This window comes from Pristiophorus japonicus, unplaced genomic scaffold, assembly GCF_044704955.1.
Source record: "Pristiophorus japonicus isolate sPriJap1 unplaced genomic scaffold, sPriJap1.hap1 HAP1_SCAFFOLD_207, whole genome shotgun sequence".
Lineage (NCBI taxonomy): Eukaryota > Metazoa > Chordata > Chondrichthyes > Pristiophoridae > Pristiophorus > Pristiophorus japonicus.
This window is the reverse complement of record NW_027251767.1, coordinates 1,192,620-1,209,440: the sequence shown is the minus strand read 5'-3', so window position 1 is coordinate 1,209,440 and position 16,821 is coordinate 1,192,620. Positions and strand designations below refer to the sequence as shown.

Sequence of the window (16,821 nt, the reverse complement as noted above, 5' to 3'; positions counted from 1 at the left end):
TGGTCGTTGAGCAGCTTGGAGATGAGTGCGAAAAGGCGACTGTGAAGCAAATGAGGGAAACCTGCAAGAAGCTACTGGGGAATTAGCTCAAATGGTAGAGCGCTCGCTTAGCATGTGAGCGGTAGGGGGATCGATGCCTGCATTCTCCACTCTGCTTTTGGCTCAGAGCAATTTTCCAGAAAGAAATGTGGTCTCACGTGTCACTGAGTTCATGCCAGATGGGTCAAAGCACAGCAAACCTTTTTCTGCCATGTCATAAGCAAGACGTCTTGATTTTTGCAAAGATGGATATATGAGGCGAGAGAAGCCAAAAGAACAACTTGCGAGCATTGATTGCTTTTCTGAGCATTTGACTCAGGACCTTCGATTGAGCAGACTGATATGCTGCCTGCTGCGCGAAGAAGGCACTTGCCATGCAAGCGGCCAGGCAGCACGACCAAGTCGGGCAGCTTGCAAGGTCTTTAAATTCAGAATGCGCAGCTTGCAAAAAATCTGCGAGCCTGATAAGAAGTCAAAGCTACACTCTTGTGATTGTTAGTCACACGCGTTTTCCAGGCTGTAAAGAGTCGCTGGCGGTTCACAGTCCCACCGCGCTGCAGCATGGGCTGGTACTGAAGACGCACAGGCCACGCCACGAGTCCAGATGCGTCAACATGCTCACGGAAAACAATCATCGCACAGAAAAATCTTCGGCGCTTCCCTTCGATAGCTCAGTTGGTAGAGCGGAGGACTGTAGTGGAATACTCAGCACAGTCATCCTCAGGTCGCTGGTTCAATTCCGGCTCGAAGGAGCTAGTGTACTTTTGGATTAAGCAGCAATTCGCTCAAACCAGTTCTCATCACTTTATGGTACATCATGTTGCCACGAAGGAGCAGGACACCACTTTTCTCGTCTCAAACCTGAATGCACTCTGCATCCACCTTCACACAGCTGTTATGCTTGAGCATTTGTGTCTGCTCACCAGCACAGAGTTTTTTTAAATTTCAAAATTTGAATATAAAAATTTGTACAGTCCATTCAAAAGCAGTTCAGTACATTTAGCTGCGGTCAGCAATCCCATACACTACATTTGGGTGCTGACGGCAGTTCCGTTCGATACATTTCCTTGCTTTTCAGTTCAAGTACAATTCGGTACAATATGGGATACATTGTAGTACATTCAACAAACTGCAGAGCAGCAACACTTCAAAGCACTCAGCACTCCCTTTCAGGCAAAACAAGTTGGCTATCAGTCAGACAGCGCTGTCGCCTGCTCCCTCACACACAGGGCGGCCGCTACTTTCCGGTCACCTCGCTTCCCTTCCACGGTCTCGTGCTCTTCTCGGCTTCTTTCTTCGTTACTGTGGCTTCGCGTCCTGCTGTTGCTCGCTCGCTGCTGCTCCGCAATGTCGATTGGATACAAGGAGTGGGCCAGTTCTCTGATGGTCGTGGAGCAGCTTGGAGACGAGTGCGAAAAGGCGACTGTGAAGCAAATGAGGGCAACCTGCAAGAAGCTACTGGGGAATTAGCTCAAATGGTAGAGCGCTCGCTTAGCATGTGAGAGGTAGCGGGATCGATGCCTGCATTCTCCACTCTGCTTTTGGCTCAGAGCAATTCTCCAGAAAGAAATGTGGTCTCACGTGTCACTGAGTTCATGCCAGATGGGTCAAAGCACAGCAAACCTTTTTCTGCCATGTCATAAGCAAGACGTCTTGATTTTTGCAAAGATGGATATATGAGGCGAGAGAAGCCAAAAGAACGACTTGCGAGCATTGATTGCTTTTCTGAGCATTTGACTCAGGACCTTCGATTGAGCAGACTGATATGCTGCCTGCTGCGCGAAGAAGGCACTTGCCATGCAAGCGGCCAGGCAGCACGACCAAGTCGGGCAGCTTGCAAGGTCTTTAAATTCAGAATGCGCAGCTTGCAAAAAATCTGCGAGCCTGATAAGAAGTCAAAGCTACACTCTTGTGATTGTTAGTCACACGCGTTTTCCAGGCTGTAAAGAGTAGCTGGCGGTTGACAGTCCCACCGCGCTGCAGCATGGGCTGGTACTGAAGACGCACAGGCCACGCCACGAGTCCAGATGCGTCAACATGCTCACGGAAAACAATCATCGCACAGGAAAATCTTTGGCGCTTCCCTTCGATAGCTCAGTTGGTAGAGCGGAGGACTGTAGTGGAATACTCAGCAAAGTCATCCTTAGGTCGCTGGTTCAATTCCGGCTCGAAGGAGCTAGTGTACTTTTGGATGAAGCAGCAATTCGCTCAAACCAGTTCTCATCACTTTATGGTGCATCATGTTGCCACGAAGGAGCAGGACACCACTTTTCTCGTCTCAAACCTGAATGCACTCTGCATCCACCTTCACACAGCTGTTATGCTTGAGCATTTGTGTCTGCTCACCAGCACAGAGTTTTTTTAAATTTCAAAATTTGCATATAAAAATTTGTACAGTCCATTCAAAAGCAGTTCAGTACATTTAGCTGCGGTCAGCAATCCCATACACTACATTTGGGTGCTGACGGCAGTTCCGTTCGATACATTTCCTTGCTTTTCAGTTCAAGTACAATTCGGTACAATATGGGATACATTGTAGTGCATTCAACAAACTGCAGAGCAGCAACACTTCAAAGCACTCAGCACTCCCTTTCAGGCAAAACAAGTTGGCCATCAGTCAGACAGCGCTGTCGCCTGCTCCCTCACACACAGGGCGGCCGCTACTTTCCGGTCACCTCGCTTCCCTTCCACGGTCTCGTGCTCTTCTCGGCTTCTTTCTTCGTTACTGTGGCTTCGCGTCCTGCTGTTGCTCGTTCGCTGCTGCTCCGCAATGTCGATTGGATACAAGGAGTGGGCCAGTTCTCTGATGGTCGTGGAGCAGCTTGGAGACGAGTGCGAAAAGGCGACTGAGGAGCAAATGAGGGAAACCTGCAAGAAGCTACTGGGGAATTAGCTCAAATGGTAGAGCGCTCGCTTAGCATATGAGAGGTAGTGGGATCGATGCCTGCATTCTCCACTCTGCTTTTGGCTCAGAGCAATTCTCCAGAAAGAAATGTGGTCTCACGTGTCACTGAGTTCACGCCAGATGGGTCAAAGCACAGCAAACCTTTTTCTGCCATGTCATAAGCAAGACGTCTTGATTTTTGCAAAGATGGATATATGAGGCGAGAGAAGCCAAAAGAACGACTTGCGAGCATTGATTGCTTTTCTGAGCATTTGACTCAGGACCTTCGATTGAGCAGACTGATATGCTGCCTGCTGCGCGAAGAAGGCACTTGCCATGCAAGCGGCCAGGCAGCACGACCAAGTCGGGCAGCTTGCAAGGTCTTTAAATTCAGAATGCGCAGCTTGCAAAAAATCTGCGAGCCTGATAAGAAGTCAAAGCTACACTCTTGTGATTGTTAGTCACACGCGTTTTCCAGGCTGTAAAGAGTAGCTGGCGGTTGACAGTCCCACCGCGCTGCAGCATGGGCTGGTACTGAAGACGCACAGGCCACGCCACGAGTCCAGATGCGTCAACATGCTCACGGAAAACAATCATCGCACAGGAAAATCTTTGGCGCTTCCCTTCGATAGCTCAGTTGGTAGAGCGGAGGACTGTAGTGGAATACTCAGCAAAGTCATCCTTAGGTCGCTGGTTCAAGTCCGGCTCGAAGGAGCTAGTGTACTTTTGGATTAAGCAGCAATTCGCTCAAACCAGTTCTCATCACTTTATGGTGCATCATGTTGCCACGAAGGAGCAGGACACCACTTTTCTCATCTCAAACCTGAATGCACTCTGCATCCACCTTCACACAGCTGTTATGCTTGAGCATTTGTGTCTGCTCACCAGCACAGAGTTTTTTTAAATTTCAAAATTTGCATATAAAAATTTGTACAGTCCATTCAAAAGCAGTTCAGTACATTTAGCTGCGGTCAGCAATCCCATACACTACATTTGGGTGCTGACGGCAGTTCCGTTCGATACATTTCCTTGCTTTTCAGTTCAAGTACAATTCGGTACAATATGGGATACATTGTAGTACTGCAGAGCAGCAACACTTCAAAGCACTCAGCACTCCCTTTCAGGCAAAACAAGTTGGCTATCAGTCAGACAGCGCTGTCGCCTGCTCCCTCACACACAGGGCGGCCGCTACTTTCCGGTCACCTCGCTTCCCTTCCACGGTCTCGTGCTCTTCTCGGCTTCTTTCTTCGTTACTGTGGCTTCGCGTCCTGCTGTTGCTCGCTCGCTGCTGCTCCGCAATGTCGATTGGATACAAGGAGTGGGCCAGTTCTCTGATGGTCGTGGAGCAGCTTGGAGACGAGTGCGAAAAGGCGACTGTGAAGCAAATGAGGGCAACCTGCAAGAAGCTACTGGGGAAGTAGCTCAAATGGTAGAGCGCTCGCTTAGCATGTGAGAGGTAGTGGGATCGATGCCTGCATTCTCCACTCTGCTTTTGGCTCAGAGCAATTCTCCAGAAAGAAATGTGGTCTCACGTGTCACTGAGTTCATGCCAGATGGGTCAAAGCACAGCAAACCTTTTTCTGCCATGTCATCAGCAAGACGTCTTGATTTTTGCAAAGATGGATATATGAGGCGAGAGAAGCCAAAAGAACGACTTGCGAGCATTGATTGCTTTTCTGAGCATTTGACTCAGGACCTTCGATTGAGCAGACTGATATGCTGCCTGCTGCGCGAAGAAGGCACTTGCCATGCAAGCGGCCAGGCAGCACGACCAAGTCGGGCAGCTTGCAAGGTCTTTAAATTCAGAATGCGCAGCTTGCAAAAAATCTGCGAGCCTGATAAGAAGTCAAAGCTACACTCTTGTGATTGTTAGTCACACGCGTTTTCCAGGCTGTAAAGAGTAGCTGGCGGTTGACAGTCCCACCGCGCTGCAGCATGGGCTGGTACTGAAGACGCACAGGCCACGCCACGAGTCCAGATGCGTCAACATGCTCACGGAAAACAATCATCGCACAGGAAAATCTTTGGCGCTTCCCTTCGATAGCTCAGTTGGTAGAGCGGAGGACTGTAGTGGAATACTCAGCAAAGTCATCCTTAGGTCGCTGGTTCAATTCCGGCTCGAAGGAGCTAGTGTACTTTTGGATTAAGCAGCAATTCGCTCAAACCAGTTCTCATCACTTTATGGTGCATCATGTTGCCACGAAGGAGCAGGACACCACTTTTCTCGTCTCAAACCTGAATGCACTCTGCATCCACCTTCACACAGCTGTTATGCTTGAGCATTTGTGTCTGCTCACCAGCACAGAGTTTTTTTAAATTTCAAAATTTGCATATAAAAATTTGTACAGTCCATTCAAAAGCAGTTCAGTACATTTAGCTGCGGTCAGCAATCCCATACACTACATTTGGGTGCTGACGGCAGTTCCGTTCGATACATTTCCTTGCTTTTCAGTTCAAGTACAATTCGGTACAATATGGGATACATTGTAGTGCATTCAACAAACTGCAGAGCAGCAACACTTCAAAGCACTCAGCACTCCCTTTCAGGCAAAACAAGTTGGCCATCAGTCAGACAGCGCTGTCGCCTGCTCCCTCACACACAGGGCGGCCGCTACTTTCCGGTCACCTCGCTTCCCTTCCACGGTCTCGTGCTCTTCTCGGCTTCTTTCTTCGTTACTGTGGCTTCGCGTCCTGCTGTTGCTCGTTCGCTGCTGCTCCGCAATGTCGATTGGATACAAGGAGTGGGCCAGTTCTCTGATGGTCGTGGAGCAGCTTGGAGACGAGTGCGAAAAGGCGACTGAGGAGCAAATGAGGGAAACCTGCAAGAAGCTACTGGGGAATTAGCTCAAATGGTAGAGCGCTCGCTTAGCATATGAGAGGTAGTGGGATCGATGCCTGCATTCTCCACTCTGCTTTTGGCTCAGAGCAATTCTCCAGAAAGAAATGTGGTCTCACGTGTCACTGAGTTCACGCCAGATGGGTCAAAGCACAGCAAACCTTTTTCTGCCATGTCATAAGCAAGACGTCTTGATTTTTGCAAAGATGGATATATGAGGCGAGAGAAGCCAAAAGAACGACTTGCGAGCATTGATTGCTTTTCTGAGCATTTGACTCAGGACCTTCGATTGAGCAGACTGATATGCTGCCTGCTGCGCGAAGAAGGCACTTGCCATGCAAGCGGCCAGGCAGCACGACCAAGTCGGGCAGCTTGCAAGGTCTTTAAATTCAGAATGCGCAGCTTGCAAAAAATCTGCGAGCCTGATAAGAAGTCAAAGCTACACTCTTGTGATTGTTAGTCACACGCGTTTTCCAGGCTGTAAAGAGTAGCTGGCGGTTGACAGTCCCACCGCGCTGCAGCATGGGCTGGTACTGAAGACGCACAGGCCACGCCACGAGTCCAGATGCGTCAACATGCTCACGGAAAACAATCATCGCACAGGAAAATCTTTGGCGCTTCCCTTCGATAGCTCAGTTGGTAGAGCGGAGGACTGTAGTGGAATACTCAGCAAAGTCATCCTTAGGTCGCTGGTTCAAGTCCGGCTCGAAGGAGCTAGTGTACTTTTGGATTAAGCAGCAATTCGCTCAAACCAGTTCTCATCACTTTATGGTGCATCATGTTGCCACGAAGGAGCAGGACACCACTTTTCTCATCTCAAACCTGAATGCACTCTGCATCCACCTTCACACAGCTGTTATGCTTGAGCATTTGTGTCTGCTCACCAGCACAGAGTTTTTTTAAATTTCAAAATTTGCATATAAAAATTTGTACAGTCCATTCAAAAGCAGTTCAGTACATTTAGCTGCGGTCAGCAATCCCATACACTACATTTGGGTGCTGACGGCAGTTCCGTTCGATACATTTCCTTGCTTTTCAGTTCAAGTACAATTCGGTACAATATGGGATACATTGTAGTACTGCAGAGCAGCAACACTTCAAAGCACTCAGCACTCCCTTTCAGGCAAAACAAGTTGGCTATCAGTCAGACAGCGCTGTCGCCTGCTCCCTCACACACAGGGCGGCCGCTACTTTCCGGTCACCTCGCTTCCCTTCCACGGTCTCGTGCTCTTCTCGGCTTCTTTCTTCGTTACTGTGGCTTCGCGTCCTGCTGTTGCTCGCTCGCTGCTGCTCCGCAATGTCGATTGGATACAAGGAGTGGGCCAGTTCTCTGATGGTCGTGGAGCAGCTTGGAGACGAGTGCGAAAAGGCGACTGTGAAGCAAATGAGGGCAACCTGCAAGAAGCTACTGGGGAAGTAGCTCAAATGGTAGAGCGCTCGCTTAGCATGTGAGAGGTAGTGGGATCGATGCCTGCATTCTCCACTCTGCTTTTGGCTCAGAGCAATTCTCCAGAAAGAAATGTGGTCTCACGTGTCACTGAGTTCATGCCAGATGGGTCAAAGCACAGCAAACCTTTTTCTGCCATGTCATCAGCAAGACGTCTTGATTTTTGCAAAGATGGATATATGAGGCGAGAGAAGCCAAAAGAACGACTTGCGAGCATTGATTGCTTTTCTGAGCATTTGACTCAGGACCTTCGATTGAGCAGACTGATATGCTGCCTGCTGCGCGAAGAAGGCACTTGCCATGCAAGCGGCCAGGCAGCACGACCAAGTCGGGCAGCTTGCAAGGTCTTTAAATTCAGAATGCGCAGCTTGCAAAAAATCTGCGAGCCTGATAAGAAGTCAAAGCTACACTCTTGTGATTGTTAGTCACACGCGTTTTCCAGGCTGTAAAGAGTAGCTGGCGGTTGACAGTCCCACCGCGCTGCAGCATGGGCTGGTACTGAAGACGCACAGGCCACGCCACGAGTCCAGATGCGTCAACATGCTCACGGAAAACAATCATCGCACAGGAAAATCTTTGGCGCTTCCCTTCGATAGCTCAGTTGGTAGAGCGGAGGACTGTAGTGGAATACTCAGCAAAGTCATCCTTAGGTCGCTGGTTCAATTCCGGCTCGAAGGAGCTAGTGTACTTTTGGATTAAGCAGCAATTCGCTCAAACCAGTTCTCATCACTTTATGGTGCATCATGTTGCCACGAAGGAGCAGGACACCACTTTTCTCGTCTCAAACCTGAATGCACTCTGCATCCACCTTCACACAGCTGTTATGCTTGAGCATTTGTGTCTGCTCACCAGCACAGAGTTTTTTTAAATTTCAAAATTTGCATATAAAAATTTGTACAGTCCATTCAAAAGCAGTTCAGTACATTTAGCTGCGGTCAGCAATCCCATACACTACATTTGGGTGCTGACGGCAGTTCCGTTCGATACATTTCCTTGCTTTTCAGTTCAAGTACAATTCGGTACAATATGGGATACATTGTAGTACATTCAACAAACTGCAGAGCAGCAACACTTCAAAGCACTCAGCACTCCCTTTCAGGCAAAACAAGTTGGCTATCAGTCAGACAGCGCTGTCGCCTGCTCCCTCACACACAGGGCGGCCGCTACTTTCCGGTCACCTCGCTTCCCTTCCACGGTCTCGTGCTCTTCTCGGCTTCTTTCTTCGTTACTGTGGCTTCGCGTCCTGCTGTTGCTCGCTCGCTGCTGCTCCGCAATGTCGATTGGATACAAGGAGTGGGCCAGTTCTCTGATGGTCGTGGAGCAGCTTGGAGACGAGTGCGAAAAGGCGACTGTGAAGCAAATGAGGGCAACCTGCAAAAAGCTACTGGGGAATTAGCTCAAATGGTAGAGCGCTCGCTTAGCATGTGAGAGGTAGTGGGATCGATGCCTGCATTCTCTACTCTGCTTTTGGCTCAGAGCAATTCTCCAGAAAGAAATGTGGTCTCACGTGTCACTGAGTTCATGCCAGATGGGTCAAAGCACAGCAAACCTTTTTCTGCCATGTCATAAGCAAGACGTCTTGATTTTTGCAAAGATGGATATATGAGGCGAGAGAAGCCAAAAGAACGACTTGCGAGCATTGATTGCTTTTCTGAGCATTTGACTCAGGACCTTCGATTGAGCAGACTGATATGCTGCCTGCTGCGCGAAGAAGGCACTTGCCATGCAAGCGGCCAGGCAGCACGACCAAGTCGGGCAGCTTGCAAGGTCTTTAAATTCAGAATGCGCAGCTTGCAAAAAATCTGCGAGCCTGATAAGAAGTCAAAGCTACACTCTTGTGATTGTTAGTCACACGCGTTTTCCAGGCTGTAAAGAGTAGCTGGCGGTTGACAGTCCCACCGCGCTGCAGCATGGGCTGGTACTGAAGACGCACAGGCCACGCCACGAGTCCAGATGCGTCAACATGCTCACGGAAAACAATCATCGCACAGGAAAATCTTTGGCGCTTCCCTTCGATAGCTCAGTTGGTAGAGCGGAGGACTGTAGTGGAATACTCAGCAAAGTCATCCTTAGGTCGCTGGTTCAATTCCGGCTCGAAGGAGCTAGTGTACTTTTGGATTAAGCAGCAATTCGCTCAAACCAGTTCTCATCACTTTATGGTGCATCATGTTGCCACGAAGGAGCAGGACACCACTTTTCTCGTCTCAAACCTGAATGCACTCTGCATCCACCTTCACACAGCTGTTATGCTTGAGCATTTGTGTCTGCTCACCAGCACAGAGTTTTTTTAAATTTCAAAATTTGCATATAAAAATTTGTACAGTCCATTCAAAAGCAGTTCAGTACATTTAGCTGCGGTCAGCAATCCCATACACTACATTTGGGTGCTGACGGCAGTTCCGTTCGATACATTTCCTTGCTTTTCAGTTCAAGTACAATTCGGTACAATATGGGATACATTGTAGTACATTCAACAAACTGCAGAGCAGCAACACTTCAAAGCACTCAGCACTCCCTTTCAGGCAAAACAAGTTGGCTATCAGTCAGACAGCGCTGTCGCCTGCTCCCTCACACACAGGGCGGCCGCTACTTTCCGGTCACCTCGCTTCCCTTCCACGGTCTCGTGCTCTTCTCGGCTTCTTTCTTCGTTACTGTGGCTTCGCGTCCTGCTGTTGCTCGCTCGCTGCTGCTCCGCAATGTCGATTGGATACAAGGAGTGGGCCAGTTCTCTGATGGTCGTGGAGCAGCTTGGAGACGAGTGCGAAAAGGCGACTGTGAAGCAAATGAGTGCAACCTGCAAGAAGCTACTGGGGAATTAGCTCAAATGGTAGAGCGCTCGCTTAGCATGTGAGAGGTAGCGGGATCGATGCCTGCATTCTCCACTCTGCTTTTGGCTCAGAGCAATTCTCCAGAAAGAAATGTGGTCTCACGTGTCACTGAGTTCATGCCAGATGGGTCAAAGCACAGCAAACCTTTTTCTGCCATGTCATAAGCAAGACGTCTTGATTTTTGCAAAGATGGATATATGAGGCGAGAGAAGCCAAAAGAACGACTTGCGAGCATTGATTGCTTTTCTGAGCATTTGACTCAGGACCTTCGATTGAGCAGACTGATATGCTGCCTGCTGCGCGAAGAAGGCACTTGCCATGCAAGCGGCCAGGCAGCACGACCAAGTCGGGCAGCTTGCAAGGTCTTTAAATTCAGAATGCGCAGCTTGCAAAAAATCTGCGAGCCTGATAAGAAGTCAAAGCTACACTCTTGTGATTGTTAGTCACACGCGTTTTCCAGGCTGTAAAGAGTAGCTGGCGGTTGACAGTCCCACCGCGCTGCAGCATGGGCTGGTACTGAAGACGCACAGGCCACGCCACGAGTCCAGATGCGTCAACATGCTCACGGAAAACAATCATCGCACAGAAAAATCTTTGGCGCTTCCCTTCGATAGCTCAGTTGGTAGAGCGGAGGACTGTAGTGGAATACTCAGCAAAGTCATCCTTAGGTCGCTGGTTCAATTCCGGCTCGAAGGAGCTAGTGTACTTTTGGATGAAGCAGCAATTCGCTCAAACCAGTTCTCATCACTTTATGGTGCATCATGTTGCCACGAAGGAGCAGGACACCACTTTTCTCGTCTCAAACCTGAATGCACTCTGCATCCACCTTCACACAGCTGTTATGCTTGAGCATTTGTGTCTGCTCACCAGCACAGAGTTTTTTTAAATTTCAAAATTTGCATATAAAAATTTGTACAGTCCATTCAAAAGCAGTTCAGTACATTTAGCTGCGGTCAGCAATCCCATACACTACATTTGGGTGCTGACGGCAGTTCCGTTCGATACATTTCCTTGCTTTTCAGTTCAAGTACAATTCGGTACAATATGGGATACATTGTAGTGCATTCAACAAACTGCAGAGCAGCAACACTTCAAAGCACTCAGCACTCCCTTTCAGGCAAAACAAGTTGGCCATCAGTCAGACAGCGCTCTCGCCTGCTCCCTCACACACAGGGCGGCCGCTACTTTCCGGTCACCTCGCTTCCCTTCCACGGTCTCGTGCTCTTCTCGGCTTCTTTCTTCGTTACTGTGGCTTCGCGTCCTGCTGTTGCTCGCTCGCTGCTGCTCCGCAATGTCGATTGGATACAAGGAGTGGGCCAGTTCTCTGATGGTCGTGGAGCAGCTTGGAGACGAGTGCGAAAAGGCGACTGAGGAGCAAATGAGGGAAACCTGCAAGAAGCTACTGGGGAATTAGCTCAAATGGTAGAGCGCTCGCTTAGCATATGAGAGGTAGTGGGATCGATGCCTGCATTCTCCACTCTGCTTTTGGCTCAGAGCAATTCTCCAGAAAGAAATGTGGTCTCACGTGTCACTGAGTTCACGCCAGATGGGTCAAAGCACAGCAAACCTTTTTCTGCCATGTCATAAGCAAGACGTCTTGATTTTTGCAAAGATGGATATATGAGGCGACAGAAGCCAAAAGAACGACTTGCGAGCATTGATTGCTTTTCTGAGCATTTGACTCAGGACCTTCGATTGAGCAGACTGATATGCTGCCTGCTGCGCGAAGAAGGCACTTGCCATGCAAGCGGCCAGGCAGCACGACCAAGTCGGGCAGCTTGCAAGGTCTTTAAATTCAGAATGCGCAGCTTGCAAAAAATCTGCGAGCCTGATAAGAAGTCAAAGCTACACTCTTGTGATTGTTAGTCACACGCGTTTTCCAGGCTGTAAAGAGTAGCTGGCGGTTGACAGTCCCACCGCGCTGCAGCATGGGCTGGTACTGAAGACGCACAGGCCACGCCACGAGTCCAGATGCGTCAACATGCTCACGGAAAACAATCATCGCACAGGAAAATCTTTGGCGCTTCCCTTCGATAGCTCAGTTGGTAGAGCGGAGGACTGTAGTGGAATACTCAGCAAAGTCATCCTTAGGTCGCTGGTTCAAGTCCGGCTCGAAGGAGCTAGTGTACTTTTGGATTAAGCAGCAATTCGCTCAAACCAGTTCTCATCACTTTATGGTGCATCATGTTGCCACGAAGGAGCAGGACACCACTTTTCTCGTCTCAAACCTGAATGCACTCTGCATCCACCTTCACACAGCTGTTATGCTTGAGCATTTGTGTCTGCTCACCAGCACAGAGTTTTTTTAAATTTCAAAATTTGCATATAAAAATTTGTACAGTCCATTCAAAAGCAGTTCAGTACATTTAGCTGCGGTCAGCAATCCCATACACTACATTTGGGTGCTGACGGCAGTTCCGTTCGATACATTTCCTTGCTTTTCAGTTCAAGTACAATTCGGTACAATATGGGATACATTGTAGTACTGCAGAGCAGCAACACTTCAAAGCACTCAGCACTCCCTTTCAGGCAAAACAAGTTGGCTATCAGTCAGACAGCGCTGTCGCCTGCTCCCTCACACACAGGGCGGCCGCTACTTTCCGGTCACCTCGCTTCCCTTCCACGGTCTCGTGCTCTTCTCGGCTTCTTTCTTCGTTACTGTGGCTTCGCGTCCTGCTGTTGCTCGCTCGCTGCTGCTCCGCAATGTCGATTGGATACAAGGAGTGGGCCAGTTCTCTGATGGTCGTGGAGCAGCTTGGAGACGAGTGCGAAAAGGCGACTGTGAAGCAAATGAGGGCAACCTGCAAAATGCTACTGGGGAATTAGCTCAAATGGTAGAGCGCTCGCTTAGCATGTGAGAGGTAGTGGGATCGATGCCTGCATTCTCTACTCTGCTTTTGGCTCAGAGCAATTCTCCAGAAAGAAATGTGGTCTCACGTGTCACTGAGTTCATGCCAGATGGGTCAAAGCACAGCAAGCCTTTTTCTGCCATGTCATAAGCAAGACGTCTTGATTTTTGCAAAGATGGATATATGAGGCGAGAGAAGCCAAAAGAACGACTTGCGAGCATTGATTGCTTTTCTGAGCATTTGACTCAGGACCTTCGATTGAGCAGACTGATATGCTGCCTGCTGCGCGAAGAAGGCACTTGCCATGCAAGCGGCCAGGCAGCACGACCAAGTCGGGCAGCTTGCAAGGTCTTTAAATTCAGAATGCGCAGCTTGCAAAAAATCTGCGAGCCTGATAAGAAGTCAAAGCTACACTCTTGTGATTGTTAGTCACACGCGTTTTCCAGGCTGTAAAGAGTAGCTGGCGGTTGACAGTCCCACCGCGCTGCAGCATGGGCTGGTACTGAAGACGCACAGGCCACGCCACGAGTCCAGATGCGTCAACATGCTCACGGAAAACAATCATCGCACAGGAAAATCTTTGGCGCTTCCCTTCGATAGCTCAGTTGGTAGAGCGGAGGACTGTAATGGAATACTCAGCAAAGTCATCCTTAGGTCGCTGGTTCAATTCCGGCTCGAAGGAGCTAGTGTACTTTTGGATTAAGCAGCAATTCGCTCAAACCAGTTCTCATCACTTTATGGTGCATCATGTTGCCACGAAGGAGCAGGACACCACTTTTCTCGTCTCAAACCTGAATGCACTCTGCATCCACTTTCACACAGCTGTTATGCTTGAGCATTTGTGTCTGCTCACCAGCACAGAGTTTTTTTAAATTTCAAAATTTGCATATAAAAATTTGTACAGTCCATTCAAAAGCAGTTCAGTACATTTAGCTGCGGTCAGCAATCCCATACACTACATTTGGGTGCTGACGGCAGTTCCGTTCGATACATTTCCTTGCTTTTCAGTTCAAGTACAATTCGGTACAATATGGGATACATTGTAGTACTGCAGAGCAGCAACACTTCAAAGCACTCAGCACTCCCTTTCAGGCAAAACAAGTTGGCTATCAGTCAGACAGCGCTGTCGCCTGCTCCCTCACACACAGGGCGGCCGCTACTTTCCGGTCACCTCGCTTCCCTTCCACGGTCTCGTGCTCTTCTCGGCTTCTTTCTTCGTTACTGTGGCTTCGCGTCCTGCTGTTGCTCGCTCGCTGCTGCTCCGCAATGTCGATTGGATACAAGGAGTGGGCCAGTTCTCTGATGGTCGTGGAGCAGCTTGGAGACGAGTGCGAAAAGGCGACTGAGAAGCAAATGAGGGAAACCTGCAAGAAGCTACTGGGGAAGTAGCTCAAATGGTAGAGCGCTCGCTTAGCATGTGAGAGGTAGTGGGATCGATGCCTGCATTCTCCACTCTGCTTTTGGCTCAGAGCAATTCTCCAGAAAGAAATGTGGTCTCACGTGTCACTGAGTTCATGCCAGATGGGTCAAAGCACAGCAAACCTTTTTCTGCCATGTCATAAGCAAGACGTCTTGATTTTTGCAAAGATGGATATATGAGGCGAGAGAAGCCAAAAGAACGACTTGCGAGCATTGATTGCTTTTCTGAGCATTTGACTCAGGACCTTCGATTGAGCAGACTGATATGCTGCCTGCTGCGCGAAGAAGGCACTTGCCATGCAAGCGGCCAGGCAGCACGACCAAGTCGGGCAGCTTGCAAGGTCTTTAAATTCAGAATGCGCAGCTTGCAAAAAATCTGCGAGCCTGATAAGAAGTCAAAGCTACACTCTTGTGATTGTTAGTCACACGCGTTTTCCAGGCTGTAAAGAGTAGCTGGCGGTTGACAGTCCCACCGCGCTGCAGCATGGGCTGGTACTGAAGACGCACAGGCCACGCCACGAGTCCAGATGCGTCAACATGCTCACGGAAAACAATCATCGCACAGGAAAATCTTTGGCGCTTCCCTTCGATAGCTCAGTTGGTAGAGCGGAGGACTGTAGTGGAATACTCAGCAAAGTCATCCTTAGGTCGCTGGTTCAATTCCGGCTCGAAGGAGCTAGTGTACTTTTGGATTAAGCAGCAATTCGCTCAAACCAGTTCTCATCACTTTATGGTGCATCATGTTGCCACGAAGGAGCAGGACACCACTTTTCTCGTCTCAAACCTGAATGCACTCTGCATCCACCTTCACACAGCTGTTATGCTTGAGCATTTGTGTCTGCTCACCAGCACAGAGTTTTTTTAAATTTCAAAATTTGCATATAAAAATTTGTACAGTCCATTCAAAAGCAGTTCAGTACATTTAGCTGCGGTCAGCAATCCCACACACTACATTTGGGTGCTGACGGCAGTTCCGTTCGATACATTTCCTTGCTTTTCAGTTCAAGTACAATTCGGTACAATATGGGATACATTGTAGTACATTCAACAAACTGCAGAGCAGCAACACTTCAAAGCACTCAGCACTCCCTTTCAGGCAAAACAAGTTGGCTATCAGTCAGACAGCGCTGTCGCCTGCTCCCTCACACACAGGGCAGCTGCTACTTTCCGGTCACCTCGCTTCCCTTCCACGGTCTCGTGCTCTTCTCGGCTTCTTTCTTCGTTACTGTGGCTTCGCGTCCTGCTGTTGCTCGCTCGCTGCTGCTCCGCAATGTCGATTGGATACAAGGAGTGGGCCAGTTCTCTGATGGTCGTGGAGCAGCTTGGAGATGAGTGCGAAAAGGCGACTGTGAAGCAAATGAGGGCAACCTGCAAGAAGCTACTGGGGAATTAGCTCAAATGGTTGAGCGCTCGCTTAGCATGTGAGAGGGAGTGGGATCGATGCCTGCATTCTCCACTCTGCTTTTGGCTCAGAGCAATTCTCCAGAAAGAAATGTGGTCTCACGTGTCACTGAGTTCACGCCAGATGGGTCAAAGCACAGCAAACCTTTTTCTGCCATGTCATAAGCAAGACGTCTTGATTTTTGCAAAGATGGATATATGAGGCGAGAGAAGCCAAAAGAACGACTTGCGAGCATTGATTGCTTTTCTGAGCATTTGACTCAGGACCTTCGATTGAGCAGACTGATATGCTGCCTGCTGCGCAAAGAAGGCACTTGCCATGCAAGCGGCCAGGCAGCACGACCAAGTCGGGCAGCTTGCAAGGTCTTTAAATTCAGAATGCGCAGCTTGCAAAAAATCTGCGAGCCTGATAAGAAGTCAAAGCTACACTCTTGTGATTGTTAGTCACACGCGTTTTCCAGGCTGTAAAGAGTAGCTGGCGGTTGACAGTCCCACCGCGCTGCAGCATGGGCTGGTACTGAAGACGCACAGGCCACGCCACGAGTCCAGATGCGTCAACATGCTCACGGAAAACAATCATCGCACAGAAAAATCTTTGGCGCTTCCCTTCGATAGCTCAGTTGGTAGAGCAGAGGACTGTAGTGGAATACTCAGCAAAATCATCCTTAGGTCGGTGGTTCAATTCCGGCTCGAAGGAGCTAGTGTACTTTTGGATTAAGCAGCAATTCGCTCAAGCCAGTTCTCATCACTTTATGGTGCATCATGTTGCCATGAAGGAGCATGACACCACTTTTCTCGTCTCAAACCTGAATGCACTCTGCATCCACCTTCACACAGCTGTTATGCTTGAGCATTTGTGTCTGCTCACCAGCACAGAGTTTTTTTAAATTTCAAAATTTGCATATAAAAATTTGTACAGTCCATTCAAAAGCAGTTCAGTACATTTAGCTGCGGTCAGCAATCCCATACATTACATTTGGGTGCTGACGGCAGTTCCGTTCGATACATTTCCTTGCTTTTCAGTTCAAGTACAATTCGGTACAATATGGGATACATTGTAGTGCATTCAACAAACTGCAGAGCAGCAACACTTCAAAGCACTCAGCACTCCCTTTCAG

General features: G+C 49.0%; 12 non-coding genes across 12 annotated transcripts; all 12 read left to right on the top strand.

Moving 5' to 3' along the window:
• Positions 1-699: 699 nt before the first annotated feature.
• On the top strand, positions 700-791 carry trnay-gua (transfer RNA tyrosine (anticodon GUA)). Its single transcript is given in 2 exon segments — positions 700-736; positions 756-791. It is a non-coding gene; the product is annotated as a tRNA-Tyr (tRNA).
• A 1,331-nt stretch (positions 792-2,122) lies between these two features.
• On the top strand, positions 2,123-2,214 carry trnay-gua (transfer RNA tyrosine (anticodon GUA)). Its single transcript is given in 2 exon segments — positions 2,123-2,159; positions 2,179-2,214. It is a non-coding gene; the product is annotated as a tRNA-Tyr (tRNA).
• Positions 2,215-3,545: 1,331 nt separating this feature from the next.
• On the top strand, positions 3,546-3,637 carry trnay-gua (transfer RNA tyrosine (anticodon GUA)). The gene is given in 2 exon segments: positions 3,546-3,582; positions 3,602-3,637. It is a non-coding gene; the product is annotated as a tRNA-Tyr (tRNA).
• A 1,320-nt stretch (positions 3,638-4,957) lies between these two features.
• trnay-gua (transfer RNA tyrosine (anticodon GUA)) lies at positions 4,958-5,049 on the top strand. Its single transcript is given in 2 exon segments — positions 4,958-4,994; positions 5,014-5,049. It is a non-coding gene; the product is annotated as a tRNA-Tyr (tRNA).
• Positions 5,050-6,380: 1,331 nt separating this feature from the next.
• trnay-gua (transfer RNA tyrosine (anticodon GUA)) lies at positions 6,381-6,472 on the top strand. Its single transcript is given in 2 exon segments — positions 6,381-6,417; positions 6,437-6,472. It is a non-coding gene; the product is annotated as a tRNA-Tyr (tRNA).
• A 1,320-nt stretch (positions 6,473-7,792) lies between these two features.
• trnay-gua (transfer RNA tyrosine (anticodon GUA)) lies at positions 7,793-7,884 on the top strand. The gene is given in 2 exon segments: positions 7,793-7,829; positions 7,849-7,884. It is a non-coding gene; the product is annotated as a tRNA-Tyr (tRNA).
• Positions 7,885-9,215: 1,331 nt separating this feature from the next.
• On the top strand, positions 9,216-9,307 carry trnay-gua (transfer RNA tyrosine (anticodon GUA)). The gene is given in 2 exon segments: positions 9,216-9,252; positions 9,272-9,307. It is a non-coding gene; the product is annotated as a tRNA-Tyr (tRNA).
• A 1,331-nt stretch (positions 9,308-10,638) lies between these two features.
• On the top strand, positions 10,639-10,730 carry trnay-gua (transfer RNA tyrosine (anticodon GUA)). Its single transcript is given in 2 exon segments — positions 10,639-10,675; positions 10,695-10,730. It is a non-coding gene; the product is annotated as a tRNA-Tyr (tRNA).
• A 1,331-nt stretch (positions 10,731-12,061) lies between these two features.
• Positions 12,062-12,153, top strand: trnay-gua (transfer RNA tyrosine (anticodon GUA)). Its single transcript is given in 2 exon segments — positions 12,062-12,098; positions 12,118-12,153. It is a non-coding gene; the product is annotated as a tRNA-Tyr (tRNA).
• Positions 12,154-13,473: 1,320 nt separating this feature from the next.
• Positions 13,474-13,565, top strand: trnay-gua (transfer RNA tyrosine (anticodon GUA)). Its single transcript is given in 2 exon segments — positions 13,474-13,510; positions 13,530-13,565. It is a non-coding gene; the product is annotated as a tRNA-Tyr (tRNA).
• A 1,320-nt stretch (positions 13,566-14,885) lies between these two features.
• On the top strand, positions 14,886-14,977 carry trnay-gua (transfer RNA tyrosine (anticodon GUA)). The gene is given in 2 exon segments: positions 14,886-14,922; positions 14,942-14,977. It is a non-coding gene; the product is annotated as a tRNA-Tyr (tRNA).
• Positions 14,978-16,308: 1,331 nt separating this feature from the next.
• Positions 16,309-16,400, top strand: trnay-gua (transfer RNA tyrosine (anticodon GUA)). Its single transcript is given in 2 exon segments — positions 16,309-16,345; positions 16,365-16,400. It is a non-coding gene; the product is annotated as a tRNA-Tyr (tRNA).
• Positions 16,401-16,821: the final 421 nt, after the last annotated feature.